The sequence below is a fragment of the Hyperolius riggenbachi genome, chromosome 7 (genome assembly GCF_040937935.1).
Source record: "Hyperolius riggenbachi isolate aHypRig1 chromosome 7, aHypRig1.pri, whole genome shotgun sequence".
NCBI lineage: Eukaryota > Metazoa > Chordata > Amphibia > Anura > Hyperoliidae > Hyperolius > Hyperolius riggenbachi.
The window spans coordinates 163,314,505-163,340,624 of record NC_090652.1 but is presented as its reverse complement, the minus strand read 5'-3'; the positions used below and the strand labels follow the sequence as shown (position 1 = coordinate 163,340,624).

Sequence of the window (26,120 nt, the reverse complement as noted above, 5' to 3'; positions counted from 1 at the left end):
TTTACTTAACTCCAGGTTGGGTAAAGGCCCGTACCCATCTCGTGATTTTCCCGGGGACTGGCAATTTGAGTGATGAGCAGTCGTTTCCGCAATGTGAGTGCATGCGCACAATTACGCCAACATCGTTCAGCATCATGCGGGGATAACAACCTTCAATGCAGATAGGATTTTTAAGATCCCCAACGCAAAGTACCGCAATCGCTTGAAGTGTCGTTCACACCCGCCGTGCGCCTGTCATCAGATGTCGCTGGATCCACCTTCCTTCGTCGCAAGGCGAGTATTCAACTTAACAGATGCCTCTCCCAATGACAGCTTTTGAATCTCTCTCAGGATACAGGGCCTATGTGAGTGGGAAGACATCTGACGCAATGCAAGGAAGACCTCTTTATGCAACACCACAAAGGAGAATATTTACAACATTCTATTTTAATGGTATAAAACACCTGATAAGGTGAGTACAATTTCCCGTGGACAATTGTTGGAGGGACTGTGGTCACAGAGGTACCCTTGATTACATTATTTGATTCTGCCCAGTGGATCATGTCTTTTGGGTAAAGTCAAAAGCCCAATCTACACGATACGATTCTTTATACGATTCGATTACGATTCTATTTACGATCTGATTAAATCCAACATGTCCGATCAGGATTCGATTCGATTCAATTCGATTTGCCATTGCAAAACAATGGCAAATCGAATTGAATCTAATCGAATCCTGATCGGACATGACGGATTTAATCGGACCGTAAATAGAATCGTAATCGAATCGTAATTGAATCGTATAAAGAATCGTATCGTGTAGATTGGGCTAAAGACCGGACCTTTAAAGATCTCTTGAATATCCCACTAGATCCATGGGTTCACCTAGAGGGGAACCTTGAGGAGGGCTCCAAAACAATTCTCAGCACATTCTTACTGCAGTTGCATCATAGTGGAAGCATAACACTTTACCAGCTATAGAGGAGGTGGTCCATAGAATCAGGAGTGTTAGAACAGTTGAATGTTTAACCTCTCTAGTTTAGAATACAGGGGTGCTTCTAGCCCTTTTGTCACTCCAGGCAAGAAAACCTGTAGCGCCTCCCACCAAAAAAAAGTGACATGTGGTCATGACAGGGTGTGGGCCTGAATTTGCTCCTATGACAGTTATTTAGGCCAAGTGTCCCTTAAAGTAATTAGACAACGTTTTCCCCCTCCTAGAAAGAAACCCACACTTTTCTTTTGGTTCCTGTATTAGCACGGTATTTACTAACGATGAGCCCCCAAATGCCAAATGCTGCTGCAATAACTCCAAAATATCAAATGCAGCCACAAAGACCATCAAATAATAAATGCAGCAGTCATTACCCCACGTAAAACATGGAGCAAATGTTAACTCAACATATGAAAAGCAGCAAATCTTTAACACACACTCACTGTACACAAGCAGTACAACCATGGAAAGGGATTCCAGCACCAGGGCAGACTGCCGGTTTTGTAAAGTGGCACACCATGGAAACACTCTCATCCACAGCAAATGCCACTCTCCCCACTGCAGTAGATAGCAGTCACCAGTGGCGTAGCTACAGACCTCTGGGCCCGATGCGAAATTTGGACCTGGTCCCCTCCCCACCACCTCTTTCCAACTCATTTGCGACACAGTTCAGCACCCCCCACATACACAACTGAACACAAACATCCAAGAAGAAGTACAGAAGCTCAAAAAATCCATTAGAAATTAATAATATGGCCTGAAAAAGGCATCTACATTACCATTACTACCATGTGCCTCCATATACAATAATAAAAAGTCACGCCCCACATACGAGAGTTAAGTAGTCAGGTGTCCCCTGCATTAAAAAAAAAATTGTAGCCGTCATTCAAATAGCAGTATTAGGTAACCCCCACTCAGATAGCAGGATTAGGGTTCCTCATATAGCTGTATTATGTAGCCCCTCTTTGATAGCAGAACTTGGTAGCCCAGGCCCCCCTCAAATATCAGTGCAGTATTAGGTAGGGCCCATCATATAGTGATATTTAAAGCTATTTAACACTGCTATCTGAGGGAGAGGGGACCACCTAATACTGCTATTAAAAGGAGGAATACTATTAAGTAGGGCCTTTCAAATATTAATATTACATAGACCACCTCAAACACCAGGCCTCAGATAGCAGCATTGCGTACAGAGTCAGCATAGCGGAACATTATTTACCTGTCCCGCTGCTGCGATCCCTCCTCCAGCCTCCTGATACTCCAAGCTGAGGTGAAGGAGGCCACTCTGTGACGGAGCAGGCAGTGAGCTGAAGTGGGAAGATATCCTATGATGCTGACAGGGCAAGGAGCGTTACGATCGTCTGCAGGCTAGAGTGTGGGCTGGTAGAGACAGGGGCCTGCTAGAGGCCTGCAGGGGATAGTGGGCTAGTTGAGGGTGCTGAGCTTAGGGCTACAGACAGAGGTTAGTGGGTTGGTTGAAGGTGCAGGGGGGGGGGGGGGCACAGACAGAGGCTACTGGGCTTGTGAGGGTTCAGGGAGATACAGACAGAGGCTGGGTGGGCTGAAAAGGGTGCAAGGGGGTACAGACAGAGGCTAGTTGGTTGGTGAGGGTGCAGGGGAGGGTACAAAGAGAGGCTAATGAGCTGATTAGTGTGCAGGGGGGTAGAGACAGAGGCTAATGGGATTGTAATGCCACAGGAAGGTATAGACAGAGGATAGTGGGTTGGTAAAGGGGCAGGGATAGAGACAGGGACGCATCAAGACCAAGTTGCGCCTGGGGCAAGGTCAGGTTTTGGTGCCTTAAGGTCAGGTTTTGGCGCCTAAACTGCCATTCATTTTGCCGCCTTTTTAAGAATTCAACAAACTGCGCCTGGGGCAAGATACCTGCTTGCCCCGCCCCTAGATCCGTCCCTGGATAGAGACAAAGGCTGGGTGGGCTGGTAAGGTGGCATAGTGGGTAGAGTCAGAGGCTAGTGGGCTGATGTGGGTGCAGGCGGTAGAGACAGAGGCTGGTTTTGCTGGTAAGGGTGTACAGGGCATAGATACAGAGGCTAGTGGGTTGTTGAGGGAGCAGGTGGATACAGACAGAGGCTAGTGAGCTGGCAAGTGTGCAGGGGGGTAGAGACAGAGGCTAATGGACTGGTAAGGGGGTAGACAGAAGCTGGTGGGCTGGTGAGGGTGCAGTAGGGTAGAGACAGAGGCTAGAAGGCTGGTGAGGGGCAGGGGGGTAGAGACAGAGGCTGGTGAAGGGGCAGGGGATAGAAACAGAGGCTAGTGAGCTGGTAAAGCAGCAGTGGGGGGTATAGACAGAAGTTAGTGGGCTGGTGAGGGGGCAGGGGGTGGAGACAGAGGCAAGTGGGCTAGTGAGAGGGCAGTGGGTTGGATACAGAGGCTGATGAGTGGGCAGGGTGGGGGAGGGGGGGGGCAAGGTAGGTAGAGACAGAGGCTAGTGGGCTGGTAAGGGGGCAGGGAGGTAAAGTCATAGGTTAGTGGGCTGGAAAGGTGCAGGGGATGACAAGAATACATACAGGAGGAGCTACCATAACTCACCTTTAATCTCCAGCTCTGCTTCCTTCTATAGTCCGATGGGGCGGGGCTTAATCCATTTCGGGTGGAGCCTGGACCAGAGCCTGGGACCTTTTCCATCAATTGGAGGCGGGGCTAATATTTGGGGCGGAGCCTCGCGGGTGATTCGATCATCTCTGCTTGTTAGAATTAATGATGCTATGATGGGGGGACTTAGGCAGTGCTGCACGGAGGTAAGGGGGCGGGGGCAGACATTAATAAGCACATGTATCCTGTCTTGGCCAGCAGCGGCACAGGAATATTTTAGGCAGTTGTCACTCCAGCCTGGGGAGAGGACCCAAACGTCTGCTGGGGGCGGAGTTACAGAGCTGCGTGCAGTACATTGTATGTACTGTGGCTGCTTAGGAAGGGCTGGCTAGAGGTGGGACACAGCATGCTTGCTCCTTAGCTGGGGGGCTGGCCTGCAGTTAGGAAACAGGAGCCTGCAAGCGCAGCTGCCAGCTCCGTTCTGATTTAATAAAAAGAAATGTAATGTTACTGTAATGGCAGGCGGCGCCTTATGACAGCCATAGCGCCTCAGGCAAATGCTTGTACTGCCTGTGCCCTCAGGCGCCCCTGTTAAAATAGAAGGGACACTTTGGGAAGACTGGGACTTTTGCGATATAGATTATGAGCAGGAGAGAATATGAAGTAGCTATCTTTCTAGGAGTTACTTTGCTTTCAGAGATCACTGCAGATTTTATTGGAGGGTGCTGAAGGTATAGATCAGGGGTCCCCAAACTTTTTCGGTCAAGGGCCGGGTCATCCTACTTCAGACGGCTGGGGGGCCAGAGTATACATAAAATGTTGTAGAAAACATTACACTGAACCTAGGCAGGGTTAGGTAAACTATTACCTGTTAACACGTGCAGTCTCCCATTTAACCAAAGCAGATACTATGCCCCCAAAACAGCATGTGCAGACAGTATGACCCACAACACAGCATGTGCAGATAGTATCCCCCCAACACAGCATGTGCATATATTATACCCCCTAACACAGCAAGTACAGATATTATGTCCCCCAACACAGCAAGTACAGATATTATGTCCCCCAACACAGCATGTGCAGATATTATGTCCCCCAACACAGCATGTGCAGATACTATGCTACCAAAAAGTTATCCTCTCCACCTGTTAACCACTTTTCTCAGCAGCCTGAAAAACAGTCCCGGCACACACAAAGCAATCAATGTTCAAAATACATATTTTAAAAGCCCCCCTCCCCCCAAAACTACCCCCTTTCCCCAATAATCGCATTAACTGCAAATGATCCACCCCTACACACACGTACGCATGCGCACACACAGAGGAGAACTCCCAGCAGCAGCCATTCATTCACGGGGCAAATGTGGAATTGGATTGGAAGCCAGCGAAAGATTGCTCGCTGGCTTCCCTGTGGATGGATGGAACCAGCACTGCCATTCTATATACGGGCCAATGATATTTAGAGATGTAGTGGACCAGATCTATAAATAATATGTTCTGTGAGTGGGGGGGGGCCGATAAAAAAGCCTCAAGGGGCCCCATTCGGCCAGCGGGCCTTAGTTTGAGGACCACTGTTATAGATATTGGTAATTGGGGCCTTAAACAAAACCAATTTCCTGGCAGTCCAGCTGATATCTTTGGCTGCAGTGGTGTCTGAATCACACAACTGAAACAAGCATGAAGCTGATTAGTTAGACTTCAGCCAGTGCACCTGATCTGCATGCTTGTTCAGGGTCTATGGCTAAAAAATATTAGAGGCAGAGGATCAGCAGGACAGCAAGGCAATTTGTATTGTTTAAAAGGAAATAAACATGTAATTCTCCGTATTCCTCTTACTTCAGGTGTGCTCTAATGCCTTCCTTTTCACTAACCCTTTATAACTTTAAACTTGCAGCTGATCTTAACTACCTGTATTCCACACAAGTAAAAATCCTTCCCCTAAAGCTACATACACACACTTAATTTTCCTTGACACAGTTGACCATTCAAGAGTCTCTAGGGAGAAAATCTATAATCTTATATTATAATATTGTTCTCTCTCTCCATATATTTTCCATCGATATCTGCTCAATTTAATCATTTGATCGAACCTGCTAGAAATCAGTGCTGCAAATGATTTACGATTGATTTTTGGGCAAAAATTATCGGTTCGGTCAACTGCATCGGACGGAAGATATTGTTCAATTGGCTGCGATTAAGCAGCACATCACATTCGGCGTTTGATTTCATGATGACCGATACAGCAGCGATGCCTACTCTCACCTGTTTGCCACCTACTTTCTCCCGGTCTCTTGTCTCATGGGGTTTGCTGTGTCTTGTGACAAAATCAAGAGGCCACTGGTCACGTAATGTACATGCCATGGTGGCTCTAATGTTTGGCTTCTAGCGTTTAGTCACAGGACACATGGGCCGAGGTGAAAAGAGAGGAGGAGCCCCAGCAGTGGAGAGAAGAAACGTGCTGGTGGACAGGTGAGTGTAAGCTCTGCTGCCTAAACTCTGCACAGCCTGGGGGGACATCGGTGGGGAGATCCAACAGACAGTGTGCACAGATTTTCTATAGATTTCTTGCTGAAATCTATTGAAAATCTGTGTGCAGTATGTGTCGATTCGATCAGATAGATCCCTCTCTGATCAGATAACGATTTGAGTGGGATCTATGTGTTGACCACATCGACTTTTACATAAAACAGCACACTACTTAGCTTGTAGCAAAGGTCAGAGTCAAGGAGTTGGAGTCGGAGCGATTTTTGGGTACCCGGAGTCGCAGTTGAAAAAAAAATGCACCAACTCTGAACAAATTCAAACTGTATTAAAATAAAAAATGTTTTTTTTTCTTTTAAAACTCCCTTTGCTCATGAAATCAATTAATTTGATATGTTATTAAATTTGGGATTGATGACTACAAAGTTAAGTTATGCAGTGGTACTATACTCTAGATCAGGGGTGTCAAGCTCAGTTACGTAAGGGACCAAATTCTAAAACCTAGTCTAGGTCATCGGCCAAATTTGCTAAAATGTAACATTTATTGAATAGTCTAAGTGGTATAACTATAGCAAACATAAGGGGCCATCTCCTCCCCTTCTGCAGGGTAGAGCAGTGGAGCAGATTAATATTTACCTGCCCTAGCGCAGCTTCAGCAGAGAATCTTCAAGATGAAATGTGGCCCAAAGCAAAATGATAGCAACACAAGGAGTTTTGGATAGTAATTTTGCTGAAGGTGTCCGATGGGTTGTTGCTGCACCCCACCTCAAACTGATTGTTTCAACCAGAGACCGATGTGCTCCTTTGGTTGGGAGGGCAGTGTGCTGTTTTACTGCTTACAATGATGCACATTTGAAGCTCTGGAAGTCCACATAAAATGGCAAGGAAGGCCGGATGTTCGACACCTATGCTCTAGATCAGGGCTTTTCAACCTGTGGTACGCGTACCACCAGTGGTACTTTGCTATTGGCCAGGTGGTACACACCAGGTTTGCCTGCCACTTGTCCTGGTCCCATCTTGCATCCACAAAGTTCAGCTCCCCTTCGCTCACTCCTCGCTGTGCTGTCCTGCGGTATATTTTAGACCTCAGATCAGTGGTGAAGAGACAGCCAGGCAAACGGTGCACAGTGACAGGGACATCACTGCTCACTTCCTTTATTTGAAGTATACATGCTGCCACTGTGCACCTTCGCCTGGCTGTCTCTTCACTGTGGTCAGGTTACCGCTGATCTGAGGTCTGAACTGTTCTGCAGGGCAGCACAGCGGGGACCTCAGGGGGAATGTCTCAATGCTAAAAAGGCTACCCCATTCCTCCTCAGTAGAGGGGATCCAGTGATAGGACCCCCTGAAGATCTCCTTGTCAGCATGCCTGCATGAGCAGTAGTGGCTCTCCGCACGGATTTCGGTAGAAACAGACGAGCCCCATCGGGTCCACTCTACTGCGCAGGTGCACGGGTGGTACTTGAACATTTTCAGGTGATAAAAGTGGTACAATTAGTGAAAAGATTGAAAAGCCCTGCTCTAGATACACATTCCCTGCAGGGCTGTTGTGAATCCTCCGACAATCTTGTGCACATTGAACATAGAGGCGTTGTCTATCACCCATAAACCTGGTTCAGATCGAATGTGATGAACGTGTAGTAGAGGAAGAGTCCCCTAATTTTTGTGCAAAGTTCCTGCACATCACTGCACCCATTGTCTGAATAATAAGTCACTGGAACCCCGAATCAGCGGTTCTGGTGCATAGCTCTGTTCCCATGCAGAAAATGTCCATGGCCTTTTCAATATGAGATATAGAAAAGTTAGAGTTTTTTTAGACTTTTTTTCTGCAAGTGGGCAGGGCTACATGCTGGAACCCAGCTGATAGGGCGATCCAGTAAATCTTATTATACAGACGACGTGCCAGGGAATTCATGTTGGCAATGACAGGCTGGGAAGGTTAGGTTTCTGTATAGGAGGATCTATATATGTGATGAAACCACAAGACAGTATTTTGATTCCAAAGTTCAATCAAGATAGTTCTAGGCAAGTTAGGGGAGTTGGTAAAATCATAAATTGAGGAGTCAGATAATTCCTGTACCAACTCCACAGCCTTGGTGGAAAGGAGTTCCAAAGTGTGGGTGCTTCACTCCAAATTACCTGCTTCGAATGCTGTGGCCAATTTGATTGATAGTTGTTTTGTGTTAATGTATAAACATTTCCTGCACTTGCTGGATGGCTAAGGCTCGTACACACACCGGACTAAAGGCATGTGTACAGCAGCCGCCAACCCCCAATCCACAAGTGATCCCCCTGGCAGATCAACTCACCCCCATCAACAGCCAATTCTTTTGTCCACACTGCTCCCCAACCGCCGTGTGAGAGCAGGCAAGCGCCACCCTATCGTCCCTCCGCATAGTGACAAAGTGCGTCATCCACTACACATCTGACATGCGTTTGTGCCGCCCAGCCCTGACATACAGTAAATAAAAGGTGTTTACACACCTTTAGAAGTTTACTCTCAGAACTCTTCTTGTCTTCTAGCTTCAATCTAGTTTCAATAGCTGGTTTAATATGTGGAATTTGGGCAAAAAGCCTAAAGCAGCCATTCTCAACCGGGGTTCTGTGGAACCCTGGGGTTCCGCGAGAACCCTCCAGGGGTTCTGTGTCAATTTGACACTTCCGCGGGACATTATAGTCCCCCTTCTCCATAGGTTTGCAGCAGCAGAGCAGAAGGATTCCTTCACGCTGCTGCGAGTGATGCGGCGGATGGATCTATAAAGCAGCCGCATCACCCGAAGCCAGCTCTATAGTGCCGGCACGCGCGGGAGTTGTAACAGGATCCCAGCTTCAAGGAAGGAGGAAAGGACGTCAGATGGTAAGTATGAGTTTTTTTTTCCCTGCACTCCCTGACACCAATGATAGCAGCCAGAGAAAGGGGGCAGAAAGCAGCACACAAACGGGCAAAGCAGCCACAGAAACTGGGGACAAAGCAGCCACAGAGAGGGGGGAAAGCAGCACACAAACGGGCAAAGCAGCCATAGAAAGGGGAGACAGCAGCGAACAAACGCATAAAGCAGCCACATAAAGGGGGGACAGCAGCACACAGACAAAGTAGCCACAGAAAGGGGGGACAAAGCATCCACAGAAACAGGGGGCAAAGCAGCCAGAGAAAGGGGGCAGAAAGCAGCACACAAACAGGCAAAGCAGCCATTGAAAGGGGAGACAGCAGTGAACAAACGCATAAAGCAGCCACAGAAAGGGGGGACAGCAGCACACAGACAAAGCAGCCACAGAAAGGGGGGGACAAAGCAGCCACAGAAAGGGGGGGACAAAGCAGCACACAAACAGACAAAGCAGCCACAGAAAGGGGGGACAAAGCAGCCACAGAAAAGTGGGACATAGTAGCCACACTTGTTAATAAGGGCACATGGGAGCCATAATTTCTAACAAGTGGGACAAAATGGGCCATACCTGTTAAGGGGGACATAGCAGGAAACGCTAAATAAAGAGGGCACAGGTGCCATACTATAGAGGGGAAATGGGTTAAATTTTAATATAGGGTAAATTTATAATATAATATATATATATATATATATATATATATATATGCACGCGCGCATCAGGGGTTCCCCGAGATTTGAAAATTTTCCGAAGGGTTCCTCGGGTCAAAAAAGGTTGAGAAAGGCTGGCCAAAAGCATAGCATTTGTATGTGTGGTAGTGCTGAGGGAAAAGCTCTAGTTGGTACATAGAAGAGTTTTATTACACTAACACAGTATCTTTCAAATGCAATCCTGTCTTATTAAAACAGAAGGTATTTGCAATAATTCAGCTTTAAGTGAGCAACTGTGGTTTCCCATGATTCATCGATCCAGAATATTTAAATCATCTCTTTATGCCCCTAAAAGCAAGGCTGCGTGTCCAGAACTGCTGTTGTATAGTGAGCCCATAGCCAACACATTTTACAGAGCCACAGTATCTTTCATTGACTTTAAAGCGGATCCGAGATGAAAAACTAACTATAACAAGTAACTTGTCTATATATCTTATGTATGGTTTAGATGGTTTAAACAGCAAATCTGTCTGCATATAGCTTTAATAGAATATGATTATTTCTTCCTGTGATACAATAACAGCAGCCATGTTGTTTGTAAACATTACACACAGCCAAGCTTATCTGCACCATCAGCACTCAGACTGTGACAAAAACCTAATTCCCCCTCCACCTCTCTGCCTCTAAAATCTCTGGCTAGTAATATCTCCCCCTCCTCCTGCCCAGACTGAGCTCCCATGAGCCCTTGCTACTGCAAAGGCTCTCTGAAAACTGTTGGCGGGGCTTGTTTAGTTTATAGGGAATTAGAGTATTAAAACAAAAACAAAAAAGTATTTGGCTTGAGGAATGCCCTATGAACAATAGGAAAGGAACACAATTATGCAATGAGTAAAAGTTCATCTCGGATCCACTTTAAAATGTTTTGAAGACTACCTCCAGTGGCAGCTCAGAGTATTGCAAACAGAGTAGTCTGGTAAATGACAGATTTTTGTGAAAAAATGTAATGCTAGGTACACACCATGAGTTTTTTTTTGGGCAGATTTTCTGTCAGATCAATTATTTCCAACATGTCCAATCTAATTTCCAGTTGTTTTCCGATCGATTTCTGAGCGTTTTCTATTCACTTCTATTGGAAATCCGTAGTGTGTTTTCCATGCAGACATCAAACTCCATCTCCACTCCTCTTGTTGACTGCTCTCTTTCCAGTTTCTCTCCACTCTCCGAACATTCACTCACTTCTCTTGTCTCCAAATCCCATCACATCTCATTCCACATCTAGCCACATCCCTCATCCCTGCCATAACATCACTGTTTAACCTATCCTTCTCCACTGGAATTTTTCCATCCTCACACAAGAAAGCTGTTGTAACACCACTACTTAAAAAACCATCTCTAGACCCCACCAAACTTGCTAACTACCGCCCAGTGTCACTTCTCCCATTTGCATCTAAATTACTTGAACGCCACATTCATGCAGAACTAAGTCAGTATTTATCTGAAAATTCCTTGCTTGATCAGTTCCAGTCTGGCTTCCGGCCAAACCACTCCACAGAAACAGCCCTCACCAAAGTAGCTAATGATCTCCTCACAGCTAAATCCAAAGGCTATTATTCCATACTCATCCTTCTAGATCTGTCATCAGCATTCGACACTGTCGACCACACTCTACTTCTACAGATCCTTTCATCTATAGGAATAAAGGACCTCGCTCTCTCCTGGATATCTTCCTACCTCTCTGGAAGGTCTTTCACTGTTTCTTATTCAGATCAGGCCTCCTCCTCACATCCTCTGTCGGTACGGGTACTTCAAGGCTCTGTCCTCGGTCCCCTCCTCTTCTCCATCTACATGCACGGCCTTGGTAACTTAATCAACTAATTTGGTTTTCAATACCACCTATATGCAGATGATACATAACTGTACCTCTCGGCCCCAGACCTTAAACTCCCTCCTCACATGGGTTCCCGACTGCCTGTCCGCTATTTCCTCTTTCATGTCCTCTCGCTTCTTAAAACTTAATATCAATAAAACTGAACTAATAGTCTTTCCACCATCCCTGTCCACCTCTTTGCCTTATATTACAATAAATGTTAACAACATGTCTATAACTTCAGTTCCCAAAGCACGGTGCTTAGGGATAATATTTGATTCTTCTCTCTCATTTATTCCTCACATTAACTCCCTAACCAGCTCCTGCCATCTCCAACTCAAAAACATAGCACGTATCCGACCTTTTCTCTCCCATGACACAACCAAAATGTTAGTACATGCTCTTATTATATCTCGATTGGACTATTGCAATATATTGTTTGGTGGACTTCCAACTAACCGACTAGCACCACTTAATTCTGTACTGAACTCTGCTGCTCGACTTTGTCAACTTTCCTCTCGCTCTTCCTCTGCTGCTCATCTCTGTCAAGCTCTTCACTGGCTACCAATTAACGAGAGGATTCAGTTCAAACTCTTAACCCTAACCTACAAAGCTCTCCACAATCTCTCTCCCCTGTACATCTCCTCACTAGTCTCCAGATACCAACCCAACCGCAATCTCAGATCTGCACACAAGCTTCTTCTACAATTACCTCCTCACATTCACATGTACAAGACTTCTCACGTGCCTCACCCCTCCTCTGGAATTCCCTTCCACAGCACATCCGCCACTCTCCCACCTTTGAAATCTTTAAACGCTCCCTCAAAACCCACCTTTTCCGACAAGCATATTCTCTAGCTTAGGCCAAGCACCCACTAAATAACCTAATTACGCACTGCCTGTACATATACTGTATACATCCCCACCTCTTGTTTCCACCCCATTTCTTTAGATTGTAACCTGGCAAGGGCAGGGCTCTCACCCTTTTGTGTCATGGAATGTTATTAATTTAATTGCTTGCACTCTGTTAGACATTTATACATTTGAGTCATCATGTTAAATTTGCAATTGTAATCAGCAGTGCTGTATTTTGTATCAGTGTTCATATTTGATGTATATCATTGTCTGTATCATTATGTATCCCTTGTTTGTTTTCTTACATGGTACAGCGCCACTGAATAAGTTGGCGCTTTATAAATAAATAAATAATAATAATCAGATCGTCATGTTGGAAATAATCAATCTGACAGTAAATCTGCCGGAAAATCTCATAGTGTGTACCTAAGCCTGGCGGAACAGAATGGTTTTCCCTTTCTTTGTCTTTATGTTTGTTTTGATACCGTAATTTGCTTACTAATTTATCGTACAGTGCTGTGGAATATTTTGGAACTAATAAATAAGAATAAAATGCCACTCATAAAATAAATCAATTTTTTTTTTCGCCTGGTGGCATCTTAACTGTTTCCGGACCGAAGTAGTACGAATCTATTTCCAGCAAGTGGTGCTGCGGCTCTGACAGGACGTAGATTCTACTGCATCAGCACTCTGTGGTACCGCCGATCTCGCCTCTCTGCAGCCGCCGCAATTCGCTCGCTCTGCCATCTATAAGGCGGCAGGGCTCTGTAAGCAGGTCAGGAGCTGCTTTTCATTGGCTCCTGACCGTGTGATCACTGTGATAGACAGCGTCAGGAGCCAATGAAATCGGCTCCTAACCAGCTGACAGCGCTCTGCTGTCATAGAGACAGTATAGAGAGGAGCCTGCGGTGATGGGACAGCGTCGTGACCGGCAAGGGTGGCGGGTATGTGTAGTGATTCGTCAGGAGGCGGCGTTTTACGGTACCAGCACCAGCGGTACCATATGATCTTGTTGGATCTGATTTCTGGAAGTGAGCAACTCAATTTGAATACACTTTTTAGCACCCAAAATACAGATGTGGTTCAGTCCTATCCTACTAAAAGCTAATGGAATCAGGCTCAGAATATAGTCACACGGGCTGCCAATGCATACCAAGTGCAGGCTGGTATAGGCTCCTTTCTATATCACTTAAATGAAATTTGAAACTATCCAGATTTTTGGCCATGGGTGGATCTACCAATATTGGGCATATGCCTCAAGGGAGCTGGTGCTGAAGAAAGCCGAATCAGGCTGGGCCCATCCATCCCCTCCACCCCACTGCCCATTGCCTTCTTGCTGCTGCCCTGGGCTCTAGATATGATCAATGAGATTCAAATAATTTTATGTAAACTGTATGCAACTTGGAACTGGACAAATCAAATGCACTTCCTGATGATGTTGTCTGGCTTAGTTCTAAGCTTCATACAACTTGCATTAATTTTGTATGCAAACCAGAATTATTTGTATCTCATAGACCATCTCTAAAGGGCACCAATTCAAAATTTGAGCAGGAAAGCAGATTGTGCATGCTTTCCTGATCTTACACTGGGGCTTCTGCAGATTCACACATTTCATCTGCACCCGCGCTCCAATGCTTGTCATGTGAGGTTTCATGGGGGGAGTGAGTCAAACTGCTGAAAAGGACCCAGTACATGATCAAGTAACTACACACAATTCAGTGGGCTTCCTCACCAAACCTTTGTCCTTGGGGAGAGGGAGAGAACTGCACTTCTGTATATTTTAGTTGCACTTGTGTGGAACATAATGTTTGATTTGAGTAATGAATTTGCAAGCTCTACCTAGCATGTGTACCTTCTATGTTTGTTGTCAGACTTAATGGCTGCAGGGTATCTAAACATGAAGTAAATAGCCAAATCAGGTATTACCCTTCCAAGTCAGTTTAATTTACAGAACCTTATTAAACACTGAAAGATGGATTAGGTGTGGGTAGGGAGTAAAGTAGTTTTTATCAAAACTTAGATAGCACTATCAGTAACACAGGCAACCATGCTGAGGTGATAGCGCTGCACAGGATGCAGCACATACTACTTAAAGGCTCATACACATGTTCAACAAAAGTCTTTTTTTAATGCACGATCAAACAACTTGAAGAAGTTGGACAACTTTTGTCATGTAAAAGACGTACAAAAGACAAGGTGTTATAACAGATAAGGGTCGACCAAAAACTGATAAGACGCAGCTCAAGTCAATCCAACAGTTGAATTGACTTGAGCTGCGTCTTATCAGTCGTTGGTCGCCTCTTATCAGTGATAATGCCTTGTCTTTTGCACGTCTTTTACTTGACAAAAGTTGTCCAACTTCTTCAAGTTGTTTGATAGTCGTGCATTTAAAAGACTTTTGTTGGGCGTGTGTATGAGTCTTCAGATACCTGTATAGCAATCTAATATATTGTTTTCATAAAAAAAAAAAAAAAAAAACAGTAAATATTTGTTGTTTAAGATAATATTGATGTAAAAAAAAAAAATACAGTACAAAATTAAAATTTGGAAAACAAGAACCACCAGTTTTTTTGTTCTGATCCTAAAAAGAGGTGAGGGACTCCCACAGAAAAAGCACAGCATAATCCATGAACCAAACTTCAGTGTTTGAGTATCTGTTTTGGGTTTCAATTACTTTATATCCTTGTGTGAGAAAATATATAATGGATCTTGGCTTCTAGATAGAACCAGGGATGGTCAATAAAATAGAAATAGTTTTGAATTTTGTGCTAATTTTATGCCAATTTATACAGTTTATAAATGAACCCATCAAATATTACAGCAGCATTCGACCAGCCCATGTTCAAGCTGCATAATTTGGCATAAAAGTAGCATAGACATTTGCATTAGAATTATTTCATCTCAATGACAATACCTAGAAGAACCAAGGCAATGGTAAATTAAATTGATCTATCCCTAACTTTTCACAACCAGTGATCCTTACGGTATAGTTGTGGCACAAAAAGTCTGCAAATGTCTTTCTTTTAATGTGGCCAATTGACTAATTATTAAAAAGATGTGTCATTTCCTTTTTGGGAAAAATAAAGTACATGCTTGGCTATTATCTATTATTATCCCCTTTTAGAACAGACTGCTAGTCTTTGGCATTGCCTGGGAGACTTTTTCTCAGCAGTGTGATATTTAATGCTGGGCATAGACTGTACGTTTTTGTCTTATCAATCGAGCCCCTGATGGCTCGATTGATAATTTCCAACGTGTCCGATCACAGCATGGATCGATTCCCGACTCGAAAAAATGAAGCGCTGATAAGGAAGTGCCCGCGGGGACGAGCGGGAATCGATCCTCCGCGCGCACGGCAGCGGTGACGCGCCGGCATCGAGCCACTGGCTCGATACCGCCGCATAAACGTACCGTCTATGCCCAGCATAAGGGGGTTTATTTCATGCCTAGCATCTTTCCAAATCATCCACAGTATCCTAAAGTGGTTCTTTGCTGTAAATTCCAAAGTAAAAAAGAGCCAGAATGACACTATGACTATTCTTTTTCCCGATGCAGCAAAGACTGAATATCTAACCACTTAACGACCAACCAACGGCAGCTGGTCGCAGTGGCATTTCCATGGAAACCCATGTCAGTTCATGGAGGGAGTCTCCGTGAACAGCCTGCGAGCCCGGCTCGCAGGCTGGGTGTGGCCATGCGGTGAGTGGGCGTGGCCATGGGTGGGGCCAAATGTACATGAACTTAGCAGCGGTGTAAGCTACAGATAACGGACCTGCTCATCGAAATATTGGATGGAGTCCCCTGTCCTTTATTTAGATAATTTACAATCAGTATAGGCATAGATCAAAGATGTATACGCACATACAATTTTGATTGGTCAATCACTGACCACCAATTTTACCACCCCCGTGCAGTAAGTGGGCCAACAGACAATGAATTTTATGAACAGAGCTAAAATTGGCTAATCAAAATTGTATGTAAGTACCCGGCTTTACAGCTAATACTGTACATACTGAAAGTAGCAGGGATCAGCATACAATACAGCTGGTTTACAATCAGTAAAGGCACAGAGTAACACCTTACACTGTACACACTGGAGGTAGATCAGCACACAGTGCAGGCACTAGAGAACAGCGTATACTGTACATACTGTAGGCAGCAGAATTCAGCACACTGCAGCTAGCGTGCCAAAAATATGAGGATCACGTTGTGCGGCGTGCTTATCGCGCCGCACCGAAAAATGGGCCATGGACCAGAATGTAGGTGTGGTAACGGGTGGAGACAAATTTACATGAACCTAGCAATGGTGGGACATTAGATTAGGACAGTGGTGGCGAACCTTTTGGAGGCCGAGTGCCCAAACTGCAACCCAAAAGTCACTTATCTATCGCAAAGTGGCAACAGCAATTTAAACTAAATACTGTACAAACGTTTTAACTCATACATGAACATTATGGAAAATCCAAGTTGAAAATAAACTGTAAAGATAAACAATTTCATCCATCCTACTCCTGAAAAATGTATTCAATTTTTTTAGAACCTCCCAGTTTTATTTTCTGCTTTAAAAAGCTAAAAAAGTAGGTTTAATGCTATTGTCTCATATGATAAGGATTCAGCTTTTCCCATAGTCTCGCAGTTTGCATGTGACCCCCAACAAGACAAATTCAGCAATCGTGACGCCCCCGACATGACAAATTCAGCAATCGTGACGCCCCCGACATGACAAATTCAGCAATCGTGAGGCCCCCAACATGACAAATTCAGCAATCCGGAGGCCCCCAACATGACAAATTCAGCAATCCGGAGGCCCTCAACAAATCATAAGGCCCCCAACAAGACAAATTCAGCAATCATGAGGCCCCCAACAAGACAAATTCAGCAATCTTGAGGCCCCCAACAAATCATAAGGCCCCAAACAAGACAAATTCAGCAGTCATGAGGCACATAAATAGACAGCATTTCACATAAATAGGCAGAATGCCCCCTTAATATGGTAGCCCCCCAAGTTAGGTAGTGAGTGACAGGGACCCCCAGGTTAGCTAGTGAGTGACAGGCGCCTCCAGTTAGGTAGTGAGTGACAGGGACCCCCGATAGTGAGTGACAGGGACCCCCGATAGTGACAGGGACCCCAGTTAGCTAGTTGTGACAGGGACCCCCGATAGTGAGTGACAGGGACCCCAGTTAGTGAGTAACAGGGACCCCAGTTAGTGAGTGACAGGGACCCCAGTTAATGAGTGACAAGGACCCCAGTTAGTGAGTGACAAGGACCCCAGTTAGTCAGTGACAGGGACCCCAGTTAGCTAGTGAGTGACAGGGACTCCCGATAGTGAGTGACAGGGACCCCCGATAGATAGTGACAGGGACCCCCGATAGATAGTGACAGGGACCCCCGTTAGTGAGTGACAGGGACCCCCATTAGTGAGTGACAGGGACCCCCGTTAGTGAGTGACAGGGACCCCCGTTAGTGAGTGACAGGGACCCCCGTTAGCTAGTGAGTGACAGGGACCCCCGATGGTGAGTGACAGGGACCCCCGATAGATAGTGACAGGGACCCCCGATAGTGACAGGGACCCCCGATAGATAGTGAGTGACAGGGACCCCCGTTAGCTAGTGAGTGACAGGGACCCCAGTTAGTGAGTGACAGGGACCCCCGTTAGCTAGTGAGTGACAGGGACCCCCGATAGTGAGTGACAGGGACCCCCAATAGTGAGTGACAGGGACCCCCGTTAGCTAGTGAGTGACAGGGACCCCCGATAGTGAGTGACAGGGACCCCAGTTAGTGAGTGACAGGGACCCCAGTTAGTGAGTGACAGGGACCCCAGTTAGTGAGTGACAGGGACCCCAGTAAGTGAGTGACAGGGACCCCAGTAAGTGAGTGACAGGGACCCCAGTTAGTGAGTGACAGGGACCCCCGATAGTGAGTGACAGGGATCCCAGTTAGTGAGTGACAGGGACCCCCCGATAGTGAGTGACAGGGACCCCCAATAGTGAGTGACAGGGACCCCCGTTAGCTAGTGAGTGACAGGGACCCCAGTAAGTGAGTGACAGGGACCCCAGTAAGTGAGTGACAGGGACCCCAGTAAGTGAGTGACAGGGACCCCAGTTAGTGAGTGACAGGGATCCCAGTTAGTGAGTGACAGGGACCCCCATTAGCTAGTGAGTGACAGGGACCCCCATTAGCTAGTGAGTGATGGGGACCCCCGATAGCTAGTGAGTGACAGGGACCCCCGATAGCTAGTGAGTGACAGGCGCGCCCCCCCTTACCTCGCAGCCAGCAGACCTCGATCAGCGCGGCGGGCGACCCGACCAGATAGAGCGGGCGCCGGACGCACCACGCTGTATATGCGGAAGTGATGTCACTTCCGCATATCAGCGGTGTACGCTAGGTCCTAGCGCCCGCTGATCGAGGTCTGAAGCTCTGACCGCGGGGTCAGCGGCGGCCGGGGGGGCAGCGGCGGCCAGGAGGGGACAGCGGGCAGTGCCGGGCACCCCTGGGGAAGAGATCCCTGGCACCCCAGGACAGATTGGGGGCACGTGCCCCCCCAAAATAGGGCTAGCGACGCCCCTGTCATCACCTTTCTTCTCTGTGACAGGCTGGCTCTGTGGTACAGATAAAAGCAGAGTAGCACTCAATTCACACTATGAGGCTTCTCCCACCCACAGATGACACAATCTCTTGCAAATCTTTGCAACGGTAGAAAACGGCCATTGCAGTTTTTCAGAAAGGGAGCATGGCTAACCAAGAAAACCTGGATTTTGTGGCTTTAAGTGTACCAGAGATGAAGCACCCTAATATAGTTTATCATATGCATCAGTGGAACATGAGAATAAACACCTACCCTGCTCTCGGTTTCATCCTTCACTGCTCAGGCTGCTTGTAATTAGCCCTGATAAAATCACAGACTGATCAGTCAGTCATTGCTTTGCCCCAGAATCTCTATAGCTGTGAATAGCTGTGAGACATATTTTCTCAAGCCCGCCCCCTTCTTGCCTCTGTTTTCCCATTTTTTGCACAGCAGAATCACAGGCAGCTGATGGGAGGAGCTGCTCGTGCTGGAGAAAAAACAACAACACATAAATCAGCACTGCAGAGTGGCGAAAATCGCAGGTCTAGCCTGTATTTTTCAAAATCTATCGGGAATATGTTTATTTTGTGTGTACTCGTTCATCTCTGGTTTCTTTTAAGTGGTCAGTTTCTAGACCTCTTTCCTGCTACCCTGTTATAACGTCTTCTGCCTGTGTTGGTATTGTGGATTTTATTTTTACATCCGAGGTCCACTTAAATAGCATTAAGATACAGAATATTGACTTCATGGATAACTGTATTGAGAAGAATATGAGAAGAATTATTTCCTTTGAAACAATACCATTTGCCTGGCTGCCCTGCTGATCTATTTGACTGCAGTAATCTCTGAATAACACCAGAAACAAGCATGCACTAATTTTGTCAAATCTGACAATGTCAGAAACAACTGATCTGCTGCATGCTTGTTCAGGGTCTATGGCTAAAAGTATTAGAGGCTGAGGATAATCAGGATAGCCAGGCAACTAGTATTGTTTAAAAGGAAATAAATAAGGCAGCCTCCATATCCCTCTCACCTCAGGTGTCCTTCAAATAGTTAGTTATCTTGTTTGAAAAAAAGAAAAAAAAAGACATTCATTCATAAAATTCAACCTCTGGGGCCTAACTGTAGCTCAATCCAGTCGAAAGTAAAGGGCTCAGGGGCAGGGATCATCCCCCTGACTGAATAATGGTAGCATCTTCCCACATCTAGCAATCATAGCTAAGGATATTTTTCAAAAGAAAGAAAGCATCTAAGCCCCCTTTTAAAGGACAACTGAATTGAGAAGTATATGGAGGCAGCCATATTTATTTACTTTTAGGCAATACCAGTTTCCTGGCAGCCCTGCTGGTCTATATAGCTGCAGTATTATCTGAATTACACCAGAAACAAGCATGCAGATAATCTTGTCAGATCTGACAATAATGTCAGAAACCCCTGATCTGCATATGCTTCTTCAGGGTCTATGGGTAAAAGTATTCAAGGCAGAGGATCAGCAGGATAGCCAGGCAACTGGTATTGCTTAACTACTTGCCAACTGCTCCATGCGAATTGGTGTGAGCAGTGCGGCAGCCCCAGGACCGCTACACGCTGACTGGTGTGAACAGTCTTCTATGGGGCTAGCAGGAGATCATGCGTAGGCTGCGCGCGCATCTCCTGCTTGGGGGGTGGAGCTCTGCCGCGTCTTCAGTCTCCGGTTGGCGATCGCCGCTCAGGAGACTTAGTCGGCGAAACTAATTACCCCCTACAGCGCTGCGATCAGCAGCAGCTCTGTACAGGGGACAGCCATGTAACACGGCTGTCCCCTCCATTGGCCGGGGAGTGATCGGCTGTCATAGGCTGCAGCCTATGACAGCCGATCACGCTGATTGGCTGGCGGGGGGAGGGAGGGAGCAAGACTGAAAAAAGAAAAAAAAGAAAAATTTATTAACCTCCCTGGCGGTGCATTTCTGTCAGGAATTAGGAGTCAAAAGCGGTACATTTTTTTCATGAATTTTAGGCCTCAAATTTTAAGTCTTAACTCACCAAAATACATCAGAATAAAAGTGTGGTAGACATTCTGCATATAAATAAAAGTCAGGAACAAAAAATTGTTGAAGTAACTAAATTTATCAATAATCTGAAAGAAAACTGTACACATAAGGCAACAGATTATGCAGTATGTACATATATACTCCTAATACTCCTCCCGTGTGTGGTATATTTTAAAGCAAGGAATTGCACACAGGACAACATCACAGTCTGGACAGTCGAATCGTGATTCTTTCCTTATTCTTTTCCCCTTCTCGTCGCTTTTGCTGCAGCATACATGACATGTCCTAGTTGGGGCATTTTTTTGGGGAGTTGGTGGAATGTATTCCATAAAATGGCGGCCAGTGAGGCGCTCCGGATTTACCACATAAGGGGCACGGCGTCCAACTCTGGCATCCGATGCAGTCCAGTACCTTAGACAGATGCATTCGCACAGTTTCCAGATGAAGTCAGCGTGCGTCACTGGCCTGTCACTTCCCTGCGTGTGCAGAATGTATGCATTCTAAATGCTTTGTTCCAGTAGGTGCCGGAAAATCTTCTTATATTTTTTCAGCTGTTTCCTTATAGCAGGATAAAAGGTCACCGCCTGGTCAGCTCTGTCCACACCACCCATGGTGTGGTTCTAGTCCACCACGACCTGCGGTTTTGCAATATCTTTTCCTCCTCTCGTTCTGGTGGGGACAGTGGAGGTGTCGTGAACAGTAGAGAGGAGAGACTTTTTTTTGTCCCGCCACCGGAGGGCTAACATCTTCCCTTTCTGCCAAGCAGCTATGTCCCCAGTCTTCAGCTTCTGCTTGGCAAAGGCCGACGGCATCTCCCTCCTGTTAGCCCTAACAGTGCCATAGGTGTCAGTCTTATGCTTTATAAGAATCTCAGACAGTTCAGGGGAGGTATAGAAATTATCTGTGGTGAGACAGTAGCCTTTGTCCAACAAAGGCTCCAGAAGGGACAATACAGACGATGTCGCCACTCCAAACTCGCTAAACCTGGGACAAAATTTTGTGCCTTTTCCCGTATACAAAATAGTATTCCAGATGTATCCGGTACTTGACTCGCATAGAGTGTATGATTTGATCCCAAAGCGGGCCTGCTTGGAAGCAATATATTGGAGCCAGCTCAGCCTCCCCTTATAGGCCATCAGGCTCTCGTCCACGCTGATGTCCCTCTGTGGCACATACGTGGTCCTAAAATTTTCCACCACCATCTGGTAGACCTCCCAGATTTTTTTTAGTTTTGGAGCAGGGTGGGTCAACTCCTCAAAAGTTTCATTGTTAGAAAAGTGGAGAAATTTCATTTTCCCTGGAGCCTCCATTCCAGCATACTCATGGGTTTGGCTCCGCCTCCAAACCCCATTGGACATAGTAACTATAAGAATTTTGCCCCGACAGCCCTCTGCAATTCTTTTTTTTCTGTCCTCCCCCATTGGACGTTGCAAGTTTGTCTGCTTCCCCTGGATGAAGAAAGATCTGGTTGCCTCATGAGTCCAGGGTTTACCCTTTCCCTGGACTCTGTACCTTTAAAGCTAAATGCTTTTGGTATTGGAGGAGTATGCCTTTTTTTCAGGTTAAATACCTGTGTTCATGGGGCTCCTCCAGCGTAAGTCGGTGTTCCCCGCACTGCTGTTTTTACTCGTGCAGCTGCCATCTTTTCCTCTTCTCTCTTCTCTTCCTGCTTCCTCTCTATAGGGCGGGCGCCGGCCATCTGACTGTTTTTCTACTTTTGCTTGGCCACGTCCCCTTTTGCCCATTCTTGTGTGGTGGTGGCCATCTTTGTTGTGGGCACGCTGCGTGCTCACGTTAGCAAGGCAATTAATGCTGGGAAGCTATTTAAGGCGTTCAGGGCTGGCTCTCGGTGGCATTCTTTTCTGCAGCCTGAACGCCTTATTGGATTGCCTCGCTGTGTGTTGATTCTCCTTCAGGTGCTGGTCGTCTTGAATAGTATTTTTTTCTTGGGTCTACTGCCATCTGCTGGGAGAAAAAAAAAAAAAAAAAAAAAAAGGAGATGGATTGTAATGTAGATGTGTATTTATGTGTATATCTTACTACTTCCCTTCGGGCTTATTCTTTTATTCTTTCTTTTCTTTTCCTTACAGGTCTATTCTTTCTCTTTCTTGTCATCGGGGAACCTGACCATTATGTCTAGCGCACCAGAGGTTACGGGGGAAGCCATTAGGTAAGTAAGAAGATTAAAAAAAAAAAAAAGGAGGGTTAATTCATTAACCTTACTAATTCTGGGATAAATTCTCAGCCCTTCTAGGATGGAAAATCCTGAAGATCCGGACCCACCTAAAGAAAGAAAGCCTAAAGAAAGAAAGCCTAAAGAATCAAAGCCACGGAAAGAACACGTTAAGGATTCTTCACATCGATCTTCTAATCATCGCTCTTCTAGATCTCAAAATTATCGAAAAGATTCCCCTCACAGACGTTCAAGAAGTAGATCAAGGGATTACTATACTTACCGCAGACGATCCCCTTCTCCTCTGCGGCCAGGACGTTCGGGGTGCTGGATTTGTGGGCAGAGGTCTCTGCCTGATAAAATGGTCTGCCAGCAGTGTTATGACCAAGCTTTCAGATCAAAGGAGGAAGAGTCCTCAAGAGTTCTTGAACTTGTTAAACAAGCTGTCAGAGAAGAACTAGGTACTCAGTCAACTCTCTAACAGACTGATCAGCAACTACCAGTGGCAGAAACCTATGTTCAGTCAGGAGACTGCGAAGACACAGAGGAAACGGGTCAAGGATGTTTTGACTTCTCTCTGGTGGCCCCTCTAATCAATGCGATTAAGGAGGCAATCGAATGGAAGGAACCAGAAACATATCAAACTCCTAAGGTTGGGAAGTACTACCCACATTTAAGTAAGGCAACTCCTACCTTTCCGGTGATGGAAGAGATTAAAGACCTTATGCTGGATGAGTTTAATCATGTGGAAAAAAAGTCTTCGCTCCAGAACCGATGGCAGAAATTGTACCCTTTACCTGAGGATGAGGCAGCGATCTTTCAATCTAATCCGATTGTGGATGCATCAGTTTCTGAATTAGCCAAGCATGTCACATTACCCATGGAGGACTCTGTTTCTTTCCAGGATGTGATTGATCGAAGAATTGAGTCCGATCTAAAGAAAACATATCTATCAGCTGGAGGGGCGTGCAGGTCAGGCATTGCCCTTACGTCTTTGTCAAAAGCAATGAAGATTTGGATCCTTAATATTGAGGAGGTTCTTAATACAACTGGTGATAAAGATCAAGTTTTTTCCATGCTGGAAGACTTAAGACTTTCTATAGACTTTGTTAGTGAATCAGCTATTGATTCAATTCGGGCTTCTACAAGAGCAATGCTTTCGTCCGTCACTGCTCGGAGGGCACTGTGGCTTAGACCCTGGTCGGCGGACAGCGGAAGTAAACAAAATTGGGTGAAGATTCCGTTTGACACAAAAAATCTATTCGGTGAAAAGATGGATAAGGCTATTCATCGCAAAACAGGCGGAAAATCGGGAATGATCCCACAAGACAGGAAGCAGAACAGAAGAAAGTTCTTTCAGAAAGCTCCTGTCCAATCAAGGTTCAGGAATGCTTCATCTTACAGACCGGGCAAAGAATTCAGGCGCAATTGGAATGCTCCTCGTTCTACTTTTTCGAGGTCCCAGAAGCCTACTACAGCTACTAAGACATTTCAGGCTAAGTCTTTTTGACAGTCTTTCCGTTCAGACTTCTCCGGTGGGTGCAAGACTGAGTTCATTCGCGGAAGTCTGGGCGGAGAGGATAGAAGATTCTTGGATTGTTTCCACAGTGCTGTCGGGCCACAAATGGATCTTCAGAAACATTCCACCCGACATATATGTCCCTACAAAAGTCCCGTCCTCTCTACAGAAGAGAGATTGTCTTCTCCAATATATAAAAGAACTAATTTCTCAGCGAGCAGTAGTGGAGGTGCCAAAGTCTCAAAGGTTTACAGGGGTCTACTCTCCAGTTTTTCTGGTCTTGAAAAAGACAGGTACATGGAGGCCTGTTATAGACCTAAAACGCCTAAACAAGTTTATCTTCTTAGAAAAATTCAAGATGGAGTCTCTGAGTACAATAATTCAAGTGGTACAGCCGGGGGATTTTCTCCTCTCCATAGACTTAAAAGATGCGTACCTTCACATACCAATAGACAAGGATTACCAAAAATTTCTAAGATTTTCAATTGCAGACGTACACCTTCAGTTCAGGGCGTTACCCTTTGGCCTGTCCACATCCCCGCGTACATTCACCAAGGTTCTTCAAGGAGTGATAGCATTGTTGAGATGTCAGAAGATAAGAATCTTCCATTATTTAGACGACGTACTTCTGTTGGCCAGTTCGGAGGAAGTCCTGCTGCAGCACAGGGACTTGACGCTGCAGACCCTCCAGCAGTTTGGATGGATCATCAACTGGCAAAAAAGTCAACTAAGCCCGACAAATGTGATGACTTATCTGGGAGTCTCTTTCGATACAAAGAAAAATATTGTATCTCTTCCGGAGGAGAAAGTAGTAAAAATTGTTACAAGGATCTCGACTGTCCTAACTTTGCACAGTCTGACAGCTCGCGAATGCTTGAGGTTGCTCGGCACCATGTCAGCTACAATCCCAGTAGTAAAATGGGCCCACTGGCACATTCGTCCGTTCCAGCAAGGATTTCTGCGTCAATGGGACAGGAGTTCCTTAAATCAGGTAATTTCCCTGTCAGCGTCAATGAAAACCTCTCTGCCTTGGTGGATGGATCCCCAGAACTTACGCAGAGGCGAGTCTCTTTTGCCACCAAATTGGATAACAGTCACAACCGATGCAAGTATGTGGGGTTGGGGAGCCCTACTGCACAACCACTATGTCCAATCTCCATGGAAATATCATCCCTTACTCGTGTCTTCAAATATCTTAGAATTGAGAGTGATTTGGATGGCGCTACAGACTTTTGCTCCTCTACTCAAAGGTCAGTCAGTAGCTATACGCTCGGACAACACCACAGCAGTGGCCTATATTCCACATCAGGGGGGCACAAGGAGTGCAAGCCTGCTGCAAGAAGTGGATCCAATTATATCTTGGGCGGAAGCGAATCTACAGCATCTAAAAGCCACCTATATTCCGGGGAATCTCAACTATCAAGCGGATGCCTTATCAAGGGGAAAACTGGACCACAACGAGTGGTCTCTGAACTCGGAAGTTTACAGTCAGATTGTCCGGAAATGGGGAAATCCCCAAGTAGACCTGTTTGCATCCCAACACAATGCCAAGACTCCAGTGTTCTTTTCCAGAT

At 45.8% G+C, this 26,120-nt stretch overlaps 1 protein-coding gene across 2 annotated transcripts in view; it reads right to left on the bottom strand.

Moving 5' to 3' along the window:
- FBXL18 (F-box and leucine rich repeat protein 18) overlaps positions 1-26,120 on the bottom strand; it is an 83,136-nt gene that overhangs the window by 1,373 nt on the left and 55,643 nt on the right. The gene's annotated exons all lie outside the window — the stretch shown is intronic.